At 42.0% G+C, this 18,476-nt stretch overlaps 1 protein-coding gene across 11 annotated transcripts in view; it reads right to left on the bottom strand.

The window, feature by feature from the left end:
* PTK2 (protein tyrosine kinase 2) overlaps positions 1-18,476 on the bottom strand; it is a 204,495-nt gene that overhangs the window by 143,060 nt on the left and 42,959 nt on the right. The window lies entirely within an intron of this gene.

Raw genomic sequence — 18,476 nt, forward strand, 5'->3', positions numbered from 1 at the left:
TACCACCACACACAGCCATCAATCACAGACCTTTAATTCTGCCGGTGTGACTCACGACCACTGCAACCAAACACCTGAACAGACAAAAAGCTGCTGTTCGAGTCGACCAGCAACGCCAGTTGTCTGGGAATCTCTTGCTCTGATTAAATTGAAAAGGCTGCTCTACTCTGAAGTATCTTTGTTGCAATTCTTCAGTTTTATCTTCGCCAACCATCACCTCACAGACCAGACAAAACCGCCTTTGAGTTGAGCACGGGGGGATTTCAGGAATACGATTCCTTCGAGTATCTCCCCATAATGGCAAGGACAACAGATCATTGCCAAGTTGCAAACATGAGAGTAGAAAACCTATGAGAGAGCTTAAATTTTATTGCCCCTTATCTTCAGAAGCTTCAGGAATATACCCAGTTCCTTCCCATCTTCCTCCCCAGAAAAAAAAAAAAAAAAGATTTAACAGGACTTCAGACCATCACTCACCCTGCAACGACTTGTGATGAAAAAGTTCTTTGCTGCAATAACCTCTATACAGTTATTAAAGGAGAAAACATAACCGGTATGGGAATCCATCACCAAATACTGGCAATAAAGTCATTAGTCTAGCTTTGTCAGGAAGTATTGTTTAAATGAAGAAAAGTCTGGGTTTACTGACAGTTTTAGGTAGAAAACTAAATTCTTATAGGAATTAAGAAATTAGGAAAAAAAAAGTGTGCAATGGAAGTCGCTCCCATTCTTCAGTCATTAGTCAGACAAACCCACAGTGTTACAGACCACGAGGAACACAACGGTGAAGATGATCCGCATCTTCTACAAGGTTGGGAAGCGAAAACTTTCCATGTTTGGGACACATTTAAAACTACTGTATCCATAACCTCTTCCAATTCAGAAAGGAAACCGCCACGACCCCAGGGCCGACTCAGCAAATGCAAGACGAACCATCAAACGCTGGACGCGGAGAAGTCAAGACTATTCCACTTCCTCTGACCAAACCCAGACTTTTAGCCATACAGCATGTCGAACTGAAGTCAAAGTTTAGTTTTCAGTCTCAAAATGTTTATTATGCTCGTCATCTGTTGATACGACACCCTCTGCAGCTCTTCACTGAAGTTCTCAGTCATTGGGAGCAGTTCTCTGAAGGTCTCACCCTGATTTTCCTCCTCTACTTAAGATGAGGAGACTTAGGCCACGGAAAAAGCTGGTTTTCCTTGGAAATTTCCTCAGTAAAACAACGGATAAGATTTAATTTGCAGATGAGTCTAATTTAAATCAACAGAAGACAAACCAAGCTACTAGTGCTTCGTTTTACAGACCTCAAATCACTGCAAGGAAAAGATTCTTTTGGAAGCAGCGACGGTGCTTGTGAAAAATAATAAGCAATCTCTCTTCTGGCACAAGGCACAAACCTTGGTTATCAAGCAAAAAAAATGGAGTTTGTTTACAGATTAATTTTCAATGGAACGACTCAGTAGGATTTACTTTTCGTAATATCTTTGCTAAGCTACTTTCAATATCAGGAGAGGAAAATCCAACCGCCTTCCTGTGTCAGTAAATAAAGTGTCACGTCAAGTTCACCGCCAGCAAACCCCAAAACCTCCGCAATCCTGGCGGAAAAAACCTGGCATCGTTACCCCCCAACACGGATTCAACAGCAGATATTACAGTGATTCATTTATTTTGCGAGATGATGAAATCATCACGAATGCCACGGCAGTTTTATAAGCGCTATAATTAAATACATTTGGGATGTGCTGTACTTAGGCTTGGTTTAGTACCACATTTACGAAGATGTTTCCTTATGTCTGTCTCGTTTGCTGCGCTGGTTTACAGAACTCAGTTGCTTGCACAGGCTTGCCTACTGTAATGGGATAAAATTCATTTAAGACGTCTCCAGTTTTTACTAGATTTTCATTAACGAATCCACGTCCACAGTCATGAATTTAAGGATACTAGTGAGGCTTTTTTCAGGTCAATTATTAACGTAAACTACACACTCTTTGCTGACACACCAACATTTTTACAAGATGTGAATTTGCAACCATTCCGTTCAAGCAACGCTTCAAGTGGAAGGATTATACAAGCTGATATATTTCTTACAAATGTAAAACCAGTCAGAAAAGCTTATTTCATTGCAATAGTCCTTCCAGTAAGAACTGTACGTGAAGATCAACTTGCCCAACGAATTGTGTCCACTAAAAATGTAGAAACAAGTAAGGGATCCTCTTCACTATCTACGGACGCTAATTTTGAAATACTGTAATTCTTGCCAGATTGACGAGGTCGGGAAAATTATGCTTTGTGTGTGCATGTACATATCTGTATATATGTGCTATATAGAAAATAAATACCCGCACAACGCGACTTCTGATTAAAAATTTCAACTATAAACTGAATAAGGCGACAAACTCCTGTTTGACTTCTCAGCAAAAATCCAGTTTCACTCATTCAACCCTCTTCAACACTGACTTCCAGGCTTTGCTCTTCAGCCTTTTCCTAAGGCAGCTTCAAAAAGGTATTTAAAACACTTTGTTTTCCTCGCATAAGTTTTAGTTTTTCCCAGGCTGGGTCATTCCAGCTGCTCCAATTGATAAGATCATCCATCTCCATTACACTGGGAACACCAAATGTTCCCCCAGAGCTTCCAACGATCACTTTTCCTTTTTGTTTTGTCAAAATATCTCGAGCTCCATCTTCTATTCCAGTAATCTTTGAATAAGACACAAATCACCCTCATGGAAATGCATCAGTACTCTCACGGCTGCATATTTCCTATACATTGTAAAGAATACCAACTGCACGCTGAAGGGAAGAAATCCCCCTGCTTTTCCAGGTGATTTTAAGCTTTTAAATACACAGCGGCTTTTCAGGAATTGGTTTTAAACTGCCTTTGAAAATTAGCGGTTTGAGATTAACGCTATTTTTCTTTTTCTACAAAGATTTCCAACCAAAAACCAGCCACGCATGGACTGAAATAACAGACACCATAAATCTCGCAGCTTAAGGAGCTGCTAAATTAGTAAAGTTTAATGAAAGTTTCGACAAATCTGTGGTTTGGAAGGAAAGGGCTGATGTGTCACCAACAACAGATTGTCAAAGCAAAACAGCAGAGACTCATGAGAAGGAGATGAAGGAAAAACAGCAGTGAAATTTTATATATCCAGCTACCTTGTTTATAATGGACAGATCAGCAGCAGGTCCCATCTGAACACATCAGGGTTCAACAGAAGGAAAAACATTTCACTTGGAATTGCTTATCGCTATAAAAAAAATTACAATCAATAGTATAAAACTCCTCAGCTGATTAAATAAATTTCACAACATAGTTGGCTTCATTTTTTTTTAAATCGAGACAAGGTTTTGGACTTAATTCTGCTTGTTTTTCTTAAGAGGGTATAGATCTTTCCACGTTAGTCTGAACGGCTGAATTAAAGAACCGTGATCACGCTTCACTGTTCACATGACACACACTTAACATCACGTCAATTTATTGTCCGTGAATTATTAATCAGAGCTTTCTCGTGCAAGATAATTCAAGAAACTTCCTCCTCCCTGGGGTGGATAATTCGCAGTTCCACAGCAGAGCTGCCCAGCTACCTTGACATTTCTTTCACTGGGTTATTTTGTAAACTTAAATTGGAAACTCAGGAAAAAAGGCCACTTGCAAAAGTATCATCATCGCCCACCTGGTGTGATTTGGTACAGGAAAAAAAGGTAAAATTTAAGGTAACTGAAGCACTCTCTGGTCTACTGTTACAGTCAGAAAAAAACCCCCACATTTCTCTATGATCCTGGCACGAATTTTCAGTATTTATCTGGAAGAACCTTCTCAGCATCCCCCAAAGTTGGAACCGAGCTCGAGGCTGTTTATTCCACAAGATCAAGAGATTTTAAGTTTCAAATGACTTAAGGGGTGGGGGAAGCAGCAAAAAATGTCTTAATTCTATCACGACTAAAGTAAAGTAATACAGGCTTACTTGCTGAGAAGAATGCCAGTGAACGAAATCCTCAGTTTCATTCGACAACGAAAATATTCTCAAATCCAGAGTACGCAGATCCAGACTAAATTACCCAGTTTGGTAACATTACTTTAGGACTGACTTTAGCATTAAGGAGGCAAAAATCCTGCTTGTATCATATACAGTTTACAGAAATACTTTATAAAGAAAGCAAATCTTATACACATATATATATATTTTAATGCAATCCTACAGACAGAGCGCACAGAATCGGTTGCAACTAGGTCAGCACACAGTATCACTAAGATTGACGATTTTATATTTCAGAACGCTGCAAAAAAAGCACATTCTATGTGAACACGGGCTCACTGAAATATTTCAAGGTGTTTTCCAAGAACGCGCGTAACACACCAGCAGCTCAATCTGTCGCATTCAAATAGAGAATGGGACCATTTAGAAAGACCTTATGGATAATAAAACGTATACATCAAGATCACATTTTAAGATATTTCCAAATAATTCAAGAAGTTTTACCAGTTTTTGCTGCAGGTAACACGAAGCTTTAACAGAAAACCCGAAAGAGCCAGAATAAAGCTATCCAGAGTTTCTCTCTCATTAATATATTACCTTTCTTTGACTGCAGATATCTCACAGCCCTTATCAAAGTAGGCCAGAGCCGTTTCATTTCCCTAAGGTTAAGCTGGCGAGCGGTATACAGAATATTCAACGACTAAGGACCGGCCACCATTCAATGACAAATATAGCATAAGCTATTTCTCATCTGTCCTAATTTTTTTTTTTTTTTTTTTTTGGGAGGCTGAGATGTGGCTTTTTTCTCGAAATCACCACAATTGGCAGCTGCAGAGCTGCTGGTGCCTTTGTCCTCTTATGCAACTCCCGGTGTCCCCTTCTCCCCGCAACGGGAATAAAAAGAGATTACGTGGCTGTTCTCCGACCCAGGACAGAGGGGGCTGGATGAGCCACCTTCCCTTTTCTTGCTTTTTCTTCCCTATTTTTGAAAGTTACTCTCCGAGAAGTCCTTTCGTTCTCACCCTCAGAAGAGCCCAAGAAGGAGCTGAACCCCAATTTCACCCAATACTTTTGTTACCCAGATTATGCCACACAGAAACAGGCGTCACCGTCACCCCTTCCTGGCAAACAAGTTTTACTAAAAGCAAAGCCCAGCCTTGTTTTAGCTTTGCTTCCAGCTACTGTTACTGTTTTATTAAGTATTATTCCCCAGTGAGCTGACAAGATACTGAACTTGATCAGACATTATCAACTGTGGTGCTCAAGCTCTGCAATTTCTTCTTTTTAAATTATTTCTACTACATGTGCTACTGTAATATCTCAGTGTGTGGCAAACTCTAGTTCAGCCTGAGCAGTTCAGCAAGGTACCGAAAGCACAAAAGTATTAAATGCTCCTTTGTGCCTCCTCCAAATAACAAGACAACAAAATTCTAAATAAGTTTACTGGTTCTTTTCCCAAGACAACTAAATCATCGGCTGCGTCTACCAACTCCTGGTCCTGATCCGTGTCCCCTGAACTTCTGCAGGAACTGCCCCTGCCTGTGATCCAACATTTCGGTGACTCAAACTTCACTGCCAGTTCCTCTTCCAAAAAAGAAAGTACATTGAAATGAAAGTGAACACGAGGAAAGTTATGCTTACGACCAGCAACGCTCAACCTTTTGCAGCTGTTTTCCATCTAAGGAAGATTTGATTCTTTGGCTAATACAATTTTGAGCTTTATCCCTGGGCTGTATCTTTACATGCACACTCTCACCCACACCAACATAACAAAAAACAGGGTAAATACCTTCGGGATATTTATAATATCATAAATGTCTAGGGACGCAAGTTAAGATAATCATGTGAATGAGTTTCGCATTTCCATCTAATTATTGTTAAGCCTCAATTTCATGTCAAACCCTCTCATTGTAATAAGTCCGTGTGTTGCGGGTGGTTATTGTCTCTTTGGGGGCGGTGAATAGGAGGGGGCAACTTCTGAGACATCAAGTAAAAAGATGTTAACCCTCCACTATAAACACCACCCACCATCCGCCACTTACAAACTACTTCTCCCAAAGGGTAAGTGAAAGCAGAATTAAACCTGCAGTGGTTTTAAACACACAAAGATCAAAAACAAAGCCCTCAGATCCTCACAGCAACAACAGCTCAAGTGCTCTTTCATTTCAAATCTTTCTGAAAATCAAAGAAAAAATAATTTTAAAAGGCGTTGCAGCTGTCAGGAGAAAGAAAACCCTGCAGACTGTTCCGCATTACGAGCGCACGATCAGAATAGAAATATTGTACTTCCCAGCTTTGCTTTTTGATAGGAAAAAAAAAAAAAACAAACAAAATCTATAGACCCACAGGTGGGAAAACACTGAATTAAGAGAAAGTGGGAGAGAAATATAGATATATATATATAAAAAAAGGTCTGCGTACCTTTAGCCCAGCACATCGGGAAGGGGCTACAGCCGCTCCTCTCCATCCAGGCAGCACCTGCGGGCTCCGGGCCCTGCCGGCCGGGCCCCTCCAGCAGCCACACACACATAGAGCTCCGGTGTCGGTCTCGGTGTCCCGGTTCGGCGCCCCAGCGGCGTGTGCTCGACCTCCGAGCAAGGAGCGGAACCGCAACCCTTCACCTGCCGGCGGGGGCGGCGGGGGCGGCGGGGCCGCGAACCCGCGGCCGAGCGGGGGGCGGGAGGAGCCCGCGCTGCCGCCTCATCCTCTCCCGCCTCAGAGAGCGGGAGCGTCGCTCCCTCCCCGCGGAGCGGAGAGGAGGGCAGAGCAGCGAGGGGAAGGCGGGGAAGAGGGAGGGGAGGCGATTAGCCACATTAATATGCTAATCTCCCCCCTTCTGTTCCATTCGCCCGGCAGCCTCCTGTTTACCGAGCTGACAGCCGCTTCCCCCGGCGGGTTTGTGCCCTCGGCACAATGACACCCACACGAGGCCTGGGAGGCTCACAGAACGGCCTGAGCGAAGGGACCCACAAGGATCTTCGAGCCCAACTCGTGTCCCTGCACAGGACAACCCCACAGTTCACACCGTGTCCAGTCTCTTCTTGAACTCTGTCAGGCTTGGGGCCGCGACGCCTCCCTAGAAAAACCCATCCCAGGCCTCCAGAAGAACCTTCTCCTCGCCGCATCACACCTTCTCCTCAAGCACCTCAAATTTCGGCACCGCTTTTATATACCTTACACCCGTACTTAACACACGGCTGTACTGAACAAAAATTACACCCTAAAAGAGCAGAACTCCCATAAACTCCAGCGAGAATTGGGGTTAGACCCCACATCGCCACCCGCTCCACCTCACGCCTACGAGATTATCGAGGAAAGAACCCTGGTCGTGGCCCTTCGCCTTAAATAAAGAGCAAATATCGCCGCCCATGCCGGTAATTGCCCAGTAGCACATCCAACCCTCCTCTAAACCCCTGGGGTTTATGTACTTGCGATCAGAAGGCAAAGGTCGGCACACACGTACACGCCTTTTGCTGCTTAACTTTGCAGCACGTAACATCAAAACCGCTCGCGAGACTTTTTTCCTTTTAAAAAGTGAGCACAAGCGTCGCAAAAGCGTATGTTTATAAACAAAAATTCAGGCGGCATGCGTATACGGGAATAAAGAAATAATAAAGAAACAATGAAAACATCGATTTTACTCCTAGCAAAAGATTTCCCCAAAATTATAAACTGATTCAGCTGAAATATGGATTAAAAAAAAAAAAAATCAACAGGAACAAGACTCGCACTGATCCCTCGAGCTTTTTAAATATTCCACGGTAATTTCTTCTCGCTCCCAGCGCTCAGCAGTAAAGCAGAAGGCTTATCCAAGGCTATATCCAAAAGGGAATTAATCTAAAGCCAGCAGCTTCCAACTTACCCTCTCTGCCTACTTGTAGCAGCACGCGTTCGTCTGCAGCATATGTTTAATTACCATTCTTTACTAAAACACCGCCGTCTCATCTCCATGCAGAACAAGAGCTGTGTATGTCTGTGCTCTTGATAAATATAGTTGCTTATTTTTTTTTAAATTTAATTTTAAAGCGTTGCTTTCTTCTATATTTAAAGGAGAAAAAAATATTCACTAAGCAGGGGGAAACAAAAAAAAGAGATGGAGATGAGGCCACAACCAAGCCCATGAGATGTTCTGCATCACTGCTCAGGCACAAAGATCTTTCTGGGGCTGCGGAAAAGCCGAAGGGAACTCAAGACGTGCCTGGATGTGTCCTCCCCGTCCTCCCCCCTCCGCAAAGTTTGCAAAGCCCTCAAGCGCTACTCAGCAGGCAAAATACGGCCAGCACCAAGGTCGGGTCTATTTACCTCCAATAATAAAGCCAAACACGTCGTAGGATTGTTACAGTAATATTTAGAATGCAAATTATTGCATTTGTGCATCTACAGAAGATGCACAGGCGTGGGCTAAGTGCCTTCCTGGTTCAAGCTGCGGCTCTCAGTGCAGGAAAACTGCCTTTTTCTAAAAAAAATTATTTTTTATTAAACACATCCAGCTCTGCCACAGGCTTCCTCGATGACCTTGAGCCAGTCGGTCTTGTTCCGTTACAAAAAAATGCAGATACTTCTTTAGCTGTCCCTAAGTTGGTTTGGTTTGTGCTTTAGGGTCTGAAATACAAAAAGCCTATGTTTCTTCCATAAAAATAAAGCGTTTTGCAGAAAAGTAGCTTTAAAAAAAGCAGTAAAAATGGCAGGGTGTAAATTAAGTTTCATTCACGAACACAAACCGCCTTAAATATCAACTGTTAAGTGCACTGCCAAGGAGAATTTTAATAAACAGAATGTGTGGACTCACATTTTTCTTTATACTTTTAACAGATGAGACTAATAGAGATTATCAATCCAGCTGTCAAGAGTTACAGTCTACTCATCACATCTGTCCTGTTCGATGGTGTGAGTATTACAATCGTTCTCCTCAAGGACATACTTGTAATATTGGGCTACAAAATGAAGCTGAAAACAAAGCACTACATAACACGAGAAAATTTTGTTTTCAATTTTAGAAGTTATCCAATATTTTACACTCTGAGTATACAGATTTTTTTTCAAAATAAGGCGAGTGCTTCCTTCATGCTAAATTAAAAAAAATTAATTTCTCTTTGTTATTGCACAAAGTAACCAGTAGACACATGCTCCTTCTTTTCTGTCAAATAACATGATGGATTTTTCTGTACAAAAAAAAGCCAAAAGCATAAAATTTGTGTTCTGGAGAAAGTCAGAAACCCCAAACTTTTGGTTGTAGGGAGGGAAGGGGAACAGGGATAGAGCAGAAGACAAGGGACAAATGAACACACAAAAAACAACGGGAGAAGTTAAATATGTCTCTAGTATAATCGCAAGTATTAGCAACATTTTCTAAATACTGCTCATCAAGTAGGTATATGAGTACCATTTATGTAAAATAATCTGTTTCAGGTAATGCCAATCAGGTTATAACACTTACAAAGGTGAGGCTCGTCTGTCAGAAATTAGGAACAGGGATGGTTGTTCTTGTGTAAGATGCGTACGCCGACATACACCGCTAGTATCCGCACAGCACTCACTGGGTAAGCAAGGATGCCAACAGCTATCAAAGAAAACTCTAAAAAAATTAAAATCATTTAAAGAAAAAAAAGCATTAATTTCTAGTAAGGACATGCAGAAGCACCAGCCGTTTTCCTAAAACCAGAAAAAAACTCGGGCCACCCCAATAACAACAGACAGGCCAAGGTCCTCAGCTAAGAAATGGCATTTTGCCTCCACAGAAATTCAAGTCAAGACTTTGCTACTGTGACTACGACTTTAGTTGCTCAATTTCAGTCTGGTTTTAAAGACTACTGAGTATCAGCATCGGCCTTTTGAAAAATAAAAAATCAGAAGCTTTTGAATTGTATCGAGGCATCCCACTTTTGTTTTAATTTTGCCTGCAGGGCTGATCCTGCCTCCGAGTGAAGCCGACTGCAAAAATCACAAAGCCACACGGAATAAAGGGTTAAAAACAATGGTTTTGTACAACGGGGAGGCACATGAAAGGCTGTATAATTTTTTCCACTCAGGCTTATCCGCACAAAGATCTAGAAGGGCTGGGAGATGAACTGACACGGCTCGGCCGGCTCTGGGGTTACGGCTGCAGATGCAGCTCCTGGGGGCGTCTTGGGGATCCCGGCGGCGGAGCCGACTCCGGTTTCTCAGGGAACGGCACCGTTCGCATCGCTCCGCTATTCAACCGATTATTTTCATATCAGTTAATATCTCTCTCTGTCAAATTTTGATCAGGTGAGTTCAAGCACTGAGAAGGGGAACAGGACAAACCCACAATACTTGCCCGAGTTTCACTGCCCTGACGAACCAAACTCAGCTCAGTATTTGGAAACTTTGGGAAGAAAGCAGATCAGGATCAAACCAGTGTTTGACAGCAGAATAAAGATTCGGTTTCCCGGTGTCTCTTCTGCAACATCTCAGCTACCAGATGAACACACCAGCAGCAGAGATCTCCTTCCAACAGAGAGGAGAACAAGCAAGAAAGGAAGAGCTCATTTACTTGCGAGGACAAAAATTAAAGAGGCGCAGCCTTGAGCACAGCAAGCGCATCATCATCATTATTATTATTTTGGACTTGGTCATTCATAGTCTTCTCCACTTCATGGGCTACTGTTTATCCCTCTGGTAGTCACTAGATCCTGAAGAACAAGCGTGTGTATTTTCAAAAACTCCGCATATTGGTGTCAGAGATGGAAGAAGAACATTTCTTCGAGGCGTTCATTTCACTAATAAAAGATGAGAGCTCCCAAACCAAGTTTGCCCTTAGGAAAAGTGGAGGATTTTCTTTTCGTGAAGCCACAAATGCTTTTTGCTGAGACAACTGCAGAACAGCCTGTCAAGCTCAGAGTGACTGATGACTGTTCTAAAAATTAAAACATGTTTATTGCTCATGTGACAATCTTCTGCATCACAATTCATTTGCTTTTCCATGTTTGCATCCAGAATCCTGCAAAGATGCTCTCCAGATAATGAAACTGTACTGTCATCTTCATTAATCTTCATTCTCTTAAGCTTGTTCCTTATGGTTCTTTTTTAATTACTATAATTATTTTGTGGGCATTTGGTAATTTTTAAGGGGAAAAGATTATCTGCCCTAAGTTTCCCTTTCACCGGAGTCAAACAAATATCTCCTTTGTTCACAGGAACTGTTGAAAAATGATGCATTGCCATGGTATCAAATGTGGAATTATGGCTCCCGAAGTCTACCTTAGGCTAAGCTCAGGTTTGCTAAGCCTGCCTTGGAACTCTGCCTTGGATCACCTGGTCTCTACATCCATCATCCCTGTCCCCAAAGACCCTTTACTTCGAGTGTCAGAATCCAAACTCAGTCCTCTGACGGAAATAATTCAATACAACCGAGAAGCAACATAGTGTCTACGAATTAATTTGACTTTTTGCAATACAAATAAACTCAAATTCCACACTCTAGATCCGATTAGGCCATTTTTTCTCCAGAAGGAAAGATGATTTAGGAAATAAACATTAGAGAATCAACCAAAAAAAGGCAAAGCAAACTACTAGTAACATCCGCTGCCCTAAGCTCCGGGCTTTTTTGTGAAGCTCCCACCAATCAAATGAAAAATTTGGATTCATAGTTTTAGTCTTCATTTTGGACTTCTCAGTGGTACTTGCTTTAAGATTTCTTGCTCAGAGAATGCTTGAGATTGGAACGAGTACGACAGACTCGGTCGAGAGCCAGAGAGAGAAGAAAATCCAGTGCAAGATTTACACTACAGTGCTTCAACTGGCCAGAAAGAGACACCAGTATCACAACATAAACTCATTCTGGAATATGAACTGCTTTGGATCCCTGTCTTCTGGCATCAATTTAATCAAATACCAAATTTATTGTTACGTTCCTCCATTTGGGGAGCTTTATTAGTAGGATTCATGTAGGGCGTTCCTGAAAAGTGCAGAGTTTTCAAGCAACAGTTCCTCACCTTCTGGGCCACAGTCACCTCATTATCCTTACTGTCCCCTGAACTACATTTTAAAATAGTGATTGATAGAATTAATTACTTTTCTTTTTAAATCTCAACCTATTGGTAGGAGAAAGGTGGGGAAGGGAAACGGAGCACGAGGAACGTGGTGTTAACGGAATTTCCCAAAGGATCCTCTGACATCCAACAGTGGAGCAAACACGCAGCCTCCCAGCCCGTGCTGCTAAGACAACACATGTTAGAAGGACCACTAAGTTAACTTTATTTTTATTATTTCATAAATAATGACTAGCCATTTCTTCAACCCATATGGTTTGTATTAATTTTCGAGCATTGAAGTCGTAGCAGATTTTCTTGTGGGTGGACTAACCCACTCGTATTCTCCCACTTCCTTCCCTTTACTTTTTGTAGAGAAGCATAAAAGCTGAGAATGGTTTAAAATTACTCCCTCCTGAGGGCACCGATTCCAATCTTCTGCCTCTTCATGTTCTAGGCTATTTAAAAACAAACACACACACTGCAAACAACAAAACTGTTGCTATCCTCAAGGCATCCTTGAAAAGTTCCTTCACAACTCAATTCCGGTGCTTAAAGCAAAAATCTGCTTCGCGTAGACCTGGAAACCTACGAGAAGAAAAAGTGAACCCTACACATCCTGCTCCTTGTTTTACCGCAAAATAAAGTCGCATAAATTCGCTGTGACAAGCTCACTCTGCTTATCAGTTTGCATTGCTTCTCTTCAGCCTTCTCAGATGGGGGGAAAGAGGAGGAGGAGACAAAGAATGGTCAGAATGGTCCTCAGGATGGTCCTCAGAACCCTTCTGGACCTTATAAAGCTCCTTCTATTTATGGGAAACGCCTATTTATGAGGTAACCACAGCAGAGGTATCTGAAGGGGGATGACCCACCCCCTTGATGCTGTTTAAAGGAAACACATCCTGCAATGATTCCTTCTGTTCTGTGGAAGGGATCCATGAGTACATCAGTTGACCTCACAGATGCTTCTTAAAATCACTCCTCATTAATTCAAGGGTAACCTAGAAATAATTAGTCACATCTGCTAAGAGGGATATAGGAAAATGAAGTTGCCTGTGGTTCAGCAAGTCTCTTCAGTGTCTGTTCATATCTGGGCTGCTTTCTCTCTCATCTACGGAGTTACACAAAAGAAAGTAAAAAAGCTGGGCAGCCACAGAGGGTCCAAATAATTTACCAGAAATGGCGTAGTCCGGACATGTCTCCCTTGTCCTACTTGTGTTCCTTAGGACACACATGGACCTGCTGGAGAGGGGCCAGAGGAGCCACAGAAATGACCTGAGGCTGCAACAGCTCTGCTGGGAGGACAGGCTGAGAGAGTTGGGGTGTTCAGCTGGAGAAGAGAAGCTCCAGGGGGACCTATTGTGATAGGACAAGGGGTGATGGTTTTAAGCTAAAGAGGGGGAGATTCAGGCTGGACATGAGGAAGAAATTTTTGATACTGAGGGTGGTGAAACACTGGCCCAGGTTGGCCAGAGAGGTGGTGGATGAACCATCCCTGGAGACATCCCAGGCCAGGCTGGACGGGGCTCTGAGCAACCTGAGCTGGTGACGATGTCCCTGCTCATGGCAGGGTTTGGACTAGGTGAGCTTTGAAGGTCCCTTCCAACCCAAACCATTCCATGATTCTCCTCCATATGCTAAATACAAAGTTACAACAACAGCTTACAAAAAAACTTTGTGCTAAACAGGTGTTTACAACTAAGACTTGCACCTGATTTATGTGTCACTGCACCTCAGAAGAAACCAAGTGATTTTCAGAGACTCCCGGTGTTACACCAAACACATGCAACACTAGCAATTCCTCGGACTTTCAAACCATTAAACGTAATTACAAACTGAACAAAAAATAATCCATGAGTTCACCATAATGCAAATTATTCCATTTATATTTTAAAATATACTGGTAGAATAGTTACCATTATATTTCTTAGTGAAGGATGAGCAGAGCATAAATCCCCTATGTATAAGTAAACACTTGCAGGCTAAGACAAACAGCTACCGAACTCCAGAGTTCCACTGTTATAGAACAAATCAACAAGCCAGTGTTGACATCCTTCTAATAAAACATAAAATTACAATTTAATTTGCACATAATATCTTTAAAAAGTTTTGTAATACGAACATTAAGGTTGCTCTATTCAGCAAGCAAATTCTGTGCATAACCTGTCAACCAAATACTGGGGCATTTAAAAAACAAGAAAATATTGTTAAATAGCACAAATGCCCCTTTGCCTCTCCAGTTCGCGTAATTTGTATTCGAAACTTGCATGAGAAATAACAATAAATAGAGTTTGATGGTTTGTTTAGGAGAACCTCTATTAGAGTCCAGGTATAGCTGAGCCTCTAAACCACAGAAAATTCAGCTCTGTCCAATTTAATCAACCCTTCTCCCAATTTCACACCAAGAAGGGACCTTCACTTCTCAAGAGCTTTCACCTTCATGACACCAGCAATAAACTTTCGTTGAGCGGTTCCTCGGGTATTTTCTGCTTTGTTACGGGGAATCAAAGGTCACCTTCAGGTAACACAAAAGCTTTTATTTGATGCAAAATCCACCACCTTAATTTGCTCCTCCGATACGAGCTTGTCGTCAGCGCAGTTCTGTTCAACAAGTCGTGGTTCCCTATGAAAATGCCCGCAGAGCGGTAGCAAAGTGTTCAGAAAACACGAGCACGTGTTGCTTAGTTTTACAAAGGCTTCCAGGAGCTCACCACCAAATAAAGCTCAAGTTGGTCTAGGTAACCAGCTGTGAAATGACATCAAATTTCAAAGACGGCAAATAGCCCCAGTCTGCATCCTTTTATTGTACATGAATTTATGAGCAGATCGATACAACCTCTTTTCTGTAGCCCTTCTCCAGGGCTAGGGGAATTAAGTAAGTATCCTACATCTTCAAATGGTAGACAGAACATTAAAAAAACCCCAAACAAACCAACCTTTCTGATAGCAGCCTGAATGACCTACATCACCAAACATCACGGGAACATTGTGGGCACGTAACATCATCTGACAGGCCCACGAGCTCATTTCTTGTCGAGCACGACTTCCAAAAACCTGTGGTATTAGTCTCCGTAATCCCATTTGATGCATTTCAACCAAGACACGGTATTAAAGCTTTTAAGAGAACAAGAGATTGAGAGGAAAAGCCGTGAATGCATAAACAGAGCAAGACTATAAGTCTCACCCTGCCACCAAGATACGGAGAACAAAGTCTACTCAGCCGGTGGTAGAGAAGTTCAAGTACACGGAAACAAAAGCAGAGTAAAAATTTTTAAATTGCAGAAGGAGCTGTGAAACTCCCATCTTAAGGGGTTAAATATCTTCAAGGAATGACTTAAAATCTGGTCAATTCTGCCTTAGGGTAGAAGGACAGATTTCCTTTTCCCCCTCAGCGACACAGCTCATTAAACCAAGTTGGATTAATGCCCTTCGGATTTCTACTGAAAACCCTCCCTTAAGGAGTTCTATATAAAAATATCAATAAACCACTTATGGATGTTTCCAGAACCTCAACCCTTGTATCATTTGGTTCCCAACACCTCGAGTTTCAATACCACATTTCACTCCTCTTGGCGGCTGCAGAGTCAGCAGCGCTTCCCATGCTAATCAATAATCAGTTGCATTTTAAGTTTTCATCAGCAGTGTAGCTGCTCTTTGAGTCCGTGGAATTCTGCTCCACTAACATATCGAATCCTTTTGCTGCAGCTTTGTACAGGATCCGCAGGATAAGCACAAAACCAACCACAACCACGTGTGCTTATACCCTGGCCCAGCCTATAGATTCAGTTAAAAAAAGCAGGTAAATCTGAATCGCAACAAAAACTATTGTTTTTTATTATATTATTATTATATTATTTTATTATATATTTATTAGTTTTTATTTTATATATATTTTTTCTATTTTTATATATATATTTTTTATATAATTATATATATTATATTATATTATTATTATAATCCTGGAAATACAGCTCAAATATTTCTCTACATTAAGCCTTTTACAGAAAGAATTATCACACATCGCCATGGGAAAAAAAAAAATCAAATCATGTGAAAACATTCCAGCAAGTTATCTGAATAGAGACTAATGAGAAACGCTGAAGATTTTTTAAAAGGATAATTAGTGAATTAAGATATAATCTGGAAAGCATCTTTGTGCCAGAGTTAAACCATTCCTTAAGAATTTGTTAAGAAGTTTCACATCCACCTCAAGCATAATTCCAGCCCCCCCAAATGGGCACACGGGCATTTAACATCCCGATTCTGTTATTCCGACCCCTTGTCAGAATAAACTCCTGAGGAAAAACGTGCTTGCTACAAGAATAGACTTCTTTTCTTTTTAAGTTTGACTCTTGTATATGAAAACCCGAAGAACAGCAGCTTTATGCCTGACAAAATAACTTCTGCAGTTTTTCATATTCAAATTATTGATCCCTGGGGAAGAGGCCTGAAGAAAACATCACACCTACCATAAGCTGTTGGGATATTTTATTAAATATGTTCTTTACCTTCTGCAAATAAAAAAGGGAAAGGGGGAAGAAGTCATAAGTACGATATCTACATTTTTTCTTACTATTGTTTTCCGGTGTTCTGCTGAGAAAAAGAAAAAACCTTGCAGAAATAAGAAGTTATCAGCAAACTACACAAGCAGAGCAGTGGAGCTGCACATTAAGAGCTGCCAGGGATGTACAAATAAACTAAAGGAAAGCTCATAGAGTCTTTCATTTAAGGTTATTTTAGGTGTAACTTAAAACAAAGTACTCGGTAAAAGTTCAGCCATGCAATGTTTTTCCTTTTGCTTCACCGCAGCCCGTGATGTTTGACTTCAAACAAGCTGATGTGTATTTTGGGAGAAGATCCCAAGCCGCTCCCAACGCAGTTCTCACAGAACAAAAACCACACTCTAACATTTTAAATAAACCAACTACACAAGATCCAACTTGATTTTAAGAATCTTTCTTTCGGTAACACTCTCGTCCCCACCCTTCCTCGAACTTAAAGTTGCTGCTATGGAAACCTTGGGTACTACCATACGCAGGTACTACAGCGAGCATCTCCAATGCGCTCACCCAACGAAGCTTTTGGTTGTTTCCGCAGTAGGATGCAAATATAACTGGACTGGACACTGATGTTGTGTGTGGATGTAGCAGAAACCTGCACACAAAGCTCTTACACTAATTCTGCATCGAGGCCGAAAGACCTGCAAGAGTTGGAGAGGTTACAAAACTCAGCAGAAATTCTGTGGACTAATCTTATATAGAGTGAACGCATCATGGGCATAGGATATTGCTCACAGGTTGGAGTAAAGAACATGTTTATGTACCATAACTATTCATTTCTTCAAAGTGTAGTGTTTTCCTTAAGTAATCTTGCACCAGAACAAGATGCTTCCAGTGACAGCCACTGAAGGTTTGGTGTTATAAAGAAGCACCAGAATCTCTCACTCACAATATCCCGATGCTCTGATTACAGCTCACTGCCCTCTATTTGCGCAGCTGGCTCTGCTCTTGGCATTTTTTTTCCTTTGGTAAGAGAAGATAGATGAATTCTCCAGTCCTCTTAGCAGATACCCACCCCTGCTTTGTCGATCACAAAAACTGTTCTAAATGAACAAACAACCAAAACCAGAAGCTACACACACACACACAAAACACTCAACAAAAAAACCCCACGTAAGTTTCTAATCCTTTATCAAATACCCCTAAAAAGTTCTTCTAAGATTTGCAACCATACAGTGTGCTGGGGTGCATTTCTTAAAGCAAGTGCTGTCAGCGTTGCAATAGAAAAGAAACTCTCTCCTGCTGATGGTCAACTACAGCATTGGAAATGAGATCCCTGTTTGCACACAGCAAGTAAAACACAAACAACATTTTACACGTGCTCGGCTACTGTCATGGAATCCCAGAATGGTTGGGGTTGGGAGGGACCTCTGGAGATCATCCAGTCCAACCCACCTGCTAAAGCAGGTTCACCAGAGCAGATCGCACAGGAAGGTGTCCAGGTGGGTTTGAATGTCTCCAGAGAAGGAGACTCCACAAGCTCTCTGGGCAGCCTGGTCCAGGGCTCTGGCACCTCAAAGGAAAGAACTTTCTCCTCATATTCAGATGGAACCTCCTGTGTTTCAGTCTGTGTGCATTGCCCCTCATCCTGTTGTTGGGCACCACTGAACAGAGTCTGGTCCATCCTCTTGACACCCACCCTTGAGATTATTTATAAACACTGATGAGATCCCCTCTCAACTTCTCTTCTCCACGCTGAACACACCCAGCTCTCTCAGTCTCTCCTCATAAAGATGCTCCAGACCCCTCAGCATCTTTGTAGCTGCTGGACTCCCTCCAGTAATTCCTTGTCCTTCTTAAACTGGGGAGCCCAGAACTGGACACTGAACTCCAGATGTGGCCTCACCAGGGCAGAGCAGAGGGGGAGGAACAACCTCCCTCGACCTGCTGGTCACACTCCTCCTAATGCACCCCAGGTACCATTGGCCTCTTGGCCACAAGGGCCC

The sequence above is a fragment of the Caloenas nicobarica genome, chromosome 2, assembly GCF_036013445.1.
Source record: "Caloenas nicobarica isolate bCalNic1 chromosome 2, bCalNic1.hap1, whole genome shotgun sequence".
NCBI lineage: Eukaryota > Metazoa > Chordata > Aves > Columbiformes > Columbidae > Caloenas > Caloenas nicobarica.